This window comes from Colobus angolensis, unplaced genomic scaffold, assembly GCF_000951035.1.
Source record: "Colobus angolensis palliatus isolate OR3802 unplaced genomic scaffold, Cang.pa_1.0 Scaffold90, whole genome shotgun sequence".
NCBI classification, from domain to species: Eukaryota; Metazoa; Chordata; class Mammalia; order Primates; family Cercopithecidae; genus Colobus; species Colobus angolensis.
Window position 1 is genome coordinate 3,962,027 of NW_012122932.1, and position 5,170 is coordinate 3,967,196.

Genomic DNA, 5,170 nt, shown 5'->3' on the forward strand with positions numbered 1-5,170 from the left:
GGCGCCTGTAGTCCCAGCTACTTGGGAGGCTGAGGCAGGAGAATGGTGTAAACCTGGGAGGCGGAGCTTGCAGTGAGCTGAGATCCGGCCACTGCACTCCAGTCCGGGGGACAGAGCGAGACTCCGCCTCAAAAAAAAAAAAAAAAAAAAAAAAAAGCAATGCTGAGAGAGAATGAGGGAGGGAAACAGAGAAAAACAAGAAAGAGTAATAGAGTAAGACAGGGTCAGAGAGACAGAGAGAAATTGTGAGAGGCAGAGAAAGACCAAGAGAGAGAGGCACAGAGACACCAACAGACCCTTCTGATAGTGTGCAAGTCCCATAGTTCAGTGACCCAAGCTCAACTCCCCACTGCTTTTTCTGTAGTTTGTTTACAGGCACCGATAGACTCCCCTTTTGCTTAAGAATAATAGCCAACATCTCTTGAACTTTTGTGCATGCCAGGCTGGGGCCAGGTGCTTCGAAAGACTGCCTCCTTTATGCCGTCCCCTCACAACGATCCCGTGTGATTCCCTCTGCAGAGAAAGAACTGAGGAACAGTTCTTTAAATAACATGCCCAAGGTTACAGAGATGCTAGGCAGCAGAGCTTGGATTCAAACCCACGCAGTGAGTTGCCAGAGCATTTGACCGCCACATGGGGTCGTTGTCAGTTGCAACTAAGGAAGTCCTGAGTGGCAGTTGGGTAGAGCCGATTCAGCAGAGAGGCTGGCTCCCATTGGGATGCTGACCCCAGACCCTCGAGAGGCAGATTGGCATGATGTTGGGAAAGTTCTTTACCTTCTCAGAGCCTCAACTTCCTATTCTATAAAATGGAGCTGATACTAACTGTAGCTATGCCCTAGGGTTGATTGATACGTAGGCTAAGACTGACTGAGACACACACACACCACAGCAGTTACATCAAGTAAACATTTAAAAATACAGACATTTTCATGATCTTCTGTTCATCTCTGACACCCAGCACAGGATCTGGCATAAAGCCAGTGCTTAGGTTACCTTGATGGGTGATGATGAGACTGGAGAATATTAATGAGAATCCTGACGATCATTTATTCAACAGCTACTACATACCAGACATTGTGCTAAGCACCTTACAGGCATCTTTGTCAATCTCTGCAACAGCCCTGTCAATGTAGGTATTGTTATCCCCATTCTACAGATGAGAAAACTGAGGTCCCATGACATCAATTGACCAGAAAGGCCACAGAGAGAAATCCAGAGCTAAGATCTCAACCCCAGTCCCTAAGGAAAGGACACCAGCGCAGTGACTGTGTTTGCTTTAATGCAGTGGAGAAGTGGATGGATTGCACTGAGATGTGCTCCCATGGGCTGAGGTTTTCTCTTTTTTTCTTTCTTCGTGTATGTGTGTGTATGTGTGTGTGATAGAGTTTCACTCTGTTGCCCAGGCTGGAGTACAGTGGTATGATCTTAGCTCACTGCAACCTCAAACTCCTGGGCTCAGGGATCCTCCTGCTTCAGCCTCCCAAGTAGCTAGGACAACGGGTGCGCCACCACACCCAGCTAATTTTTTATTTTTTGTAGAGAAGGGGCCTCACTTTGCTGACCAGACTGGTCTCGAACTTCTGGCCTCAAAAGATGCCCCTGCCTCTGCTGGGATTATAGGCATGAGCCACTACTGCCCGCCTAGGCGGAGTTTTAACTGCTTACCATTCTCTTCACGTCCCTTCCAGATGCCTTGTGTGCACACTTTTTAATGCACTGTCATCTCACTAGATGGCTGTAACGAGCCCCATCCTATGGCGGAGGCCCAAAGGCCCAGGGACTTGCCGAGGGCTACACGGGAATTCAGAGCAGGTTCTGAACTCAGCTTCATCTGACTGGAAGTCTAGTCTCTGTCCACTGTACCCAACTGTCTGAACTACAGGGAGCCCCAGCAGAGCATGACATCCCTCAGACCTCCCCAAAGCACCCACTTCTCATCCCCACTGCCAACGAATGCCCCACATTGGGGTCCATGAGTGTGCATCTCTTATCCTACAATAGCCTCTCAATGCATCTCCAGCCCAGTTCCTCCTGCCGTCCCTCTTCGAAAGGTCACCACCAGGGCCAGCTTTCAGAAGCACAGATTTCACTGTGTCACTCCTTCCAAGGCTTTATGGTCCAACCTCTCTTTATTAGTCCCCTCCACCCCCCACTTGAACTCTCTGCCCTGGCTGAGCTGAAGTTTCTCTGTTGCTCTCTCTGGCACATGCTCTTTCATCTTCCCCACTCTCCTTCACCCCTGCTAAACTATCCTTCAAATCTCAGTGACATGTCACTTCCTCCAGGAAGTCCTCCTTGCTTGGTTTAGGTGCTCTTTCTGTATAGCCTTCTACTCAGGTCCTTCTCCCTCTCTGTTGAGGTTGCTGTTTTACTGTTTCACTTGAGGGTCTCTCCCACTGAGTCAGCTTCATGAGGGTAGGGTCCATGTCTGTCTTGTTCACACTTCATCCCCAGAGCCTGGCACCACGTCTACTATGTGGTTGGCACTCAGTGAAAAGCTGTTGAACAAATGAACAAGTACAGAAATGAGGATTCCATGATTATTATTAATTATTCACATTCAGCATCAAGCTCAGTTTGCTGGCACGTAGTAGGCTCCCAGACACATATGCTGAATGGATGAGGGAGGAATGAAGAAATGAATTAAAAACATGGTTCAGCCTCCACACGCCACCACCATTTGCCCACTTCTTAGCTTGCAGGCCTCTCTCAAGTGCAGCATCTCTTGCAGAATAAAAGGGATTGCAACTCCTTGTTTGAATGCTGTGGGGTTTTGAGTAGAAAGAAATACTCCTCCTTTGACAAGAAGAATTTCAGGCGAAAGAGGTTTTTCTTGCTAGTGAAGGGAGGAGGGAGAGTTGGGGCCTCAGCCCAGTTTCTGGATGGCCTCAATTGGCCTTGAACTGACTAATAAAGTGTGAAATTGACTTTATCCTCTGCCACATCTCCCCAGCCAGCATATCCCTGTAGCATCTCCCTCTGCTACAACTGATGCAGCACTGTCGCCATCCCCTCCGTCACTGGCAGGCAGACGGGTCATTACCACCCACGCAGCCCCAGGGCTTAGTGACTCTGCAGAGCCCAGGAAGTCATTTGGCCTCAGGCCAATATAGGCTTTCAAAGCCAGAAGCATCCAACGTGGCATGTCTGACGCACCTTCTAAGCCAGCCACTGGCTCTTTTTGTTCCTATTTATTCCTCTGGCACTGGCTCACCGACTTCTAAGATGTTGGTGGGGGCTGCAGTGGGTGACAGCATTGGGTGAGCTCTTTGAGCCTCACCCTGGCCCGTTGTACCAAAAGCAGGGTTGAAGAATCAGAGCCAAAGGGGTTTGAGAAAGCAATGCAATCAGAGAGTTGGAGCTTTGCAAAGGTAGCTCAGGGAGACCCTGAGGTGTCTTAAGGGCTACTTGGGAGATGATAGGAGGCCCCCAAGGCCCTGTTTCTACCAGGACAGGGCCTTTCTTTAGTCTATTTTGTTTATTCCCTAGTTTAAGATTTCCTAGGAGGAAGGAGAGTCTACAGCCCCAATGAGGCCTAAAACCAGCGCTCTATCCAGCAGTCATTCCCAACCTTGCCTGGGAATCAGGATTAACTGCATGACTTGGTGAGAAATGCCGATGCTGAGCCCCGTAGTATTTTTGTCTGCTCAGAACCTATTTCCTCTTCCCCCAAGGATAGCTTCCATGTTCTCTTGAGAGCCATACCTCCCCCACACATCAACCATGTGGTGTGAGTGAAGACCCTGCTTGGTCCCTTCAAACTCCAGGCACAAGCATTTCCCTAGGCCTGACCAGTCACAGACAGAGTGATCAGTTCAGAGGCTGGAGTGGCAGCCCCCAGAATTTTGTCAACGCTGTAAAGGAAGAGAGGTTCTCTTTTCTCAGAGACTTTAGGCTTTTGGCTGGTGGCTGTCATCTTGGAACTGGTGGCTAAGAATGAAGCCAACAAAGAGGCAAACCATGACAAAAGATGAGAGAGGGGGAGGGAGAGATCGAGAGAGAAAGAGAAAGAGAAAGAGAGAGAGAGAGAGAGAGAGAGACTAAAAAAACAGAGGCAGACAGACACATCTGGTATCAGGTTATGAGCACCTGGATTCAGCCATGCCTGAAGTGTATAGCCCTAGTTTATTCAGGTACATGAGCCAATAAATCTATTTTTGTTTTGTTTTTTGCTTCACCCAGTTTTACCTGACGTGTGTTTCTGCTACTTGCCACTGTAAGAGTCCTGGCTAATACACAGAACCTTTCTCAGATCTATTTAATTGTGATCTCCATGGATGGATCTGAGAATCTGTACTTCTCAAAAAGTTTCTCAGAAAATGCTGATGAAGTTTCACCCCTTCATCAGCATTGTTTGGGCATCACTGAGATCCTGGTCTAATGAAGCACAGATAAAAGTGATCCTTCTGTAAATGGTCATTATGATAAAAGTGATCCTTCTGTAAATGGCCATTATGATACTGTAATTGCAGGTCAGATACCCTACACATGGTGATATGGTTTGAATCTGCGTCTCTGCCCAAATCTCATGTTGAATTGTAATCTCCAGTGCTGGAGGTGGGACCTGCTGGGAGGCGACTGGATCATTGGGGTGGTTTCTCACGAATGGCGTAGCACCATCCCCTGATGCTGTCCTTATGACAGTGAGTGAGTTCTTGTGAGATCTGTTTGTTTAAAAGTACATAGTACCTCCCTCCTTGCTCTCTTCCTCCGGCTCCAACCCTGTAAAATGTGCCTGCTTCTCCTTTGCCTTTCTGCCATAATTGCAAGTTTCCTGAGGCCTCCCCAGAAGCAGAAGTCGCTATGCTGCTTGTACAGTCTGCAGAACCATGAACCAATTAAACCTCATTTCTTTGTAAATTACCCAGTCTTGGCCGGAAGCGGTGGCTCATATCTGTAATTCCAGTACTTTGGGAGGCTGAGGTGGGCAGATCACGAGGTCAGGAGATCGAGACCATTTTGGCTAACATGGTGAAATCCCGTCTCCACTAAAAATATAAAAATCAGCTGGGTGTGGTGGCGGGTGCCTGTAGTCCCAGCTACTTGGGAGGCTGAGGCGGGAGAACGGTGTGAACCCGGCAGGCGGAGGTTGCAGTGAGCCAAGATCATGCCACTGGACTCCAGCCGCGACAGAGTGAGACTCCATCTCAAAAACTAAATAAAATAAA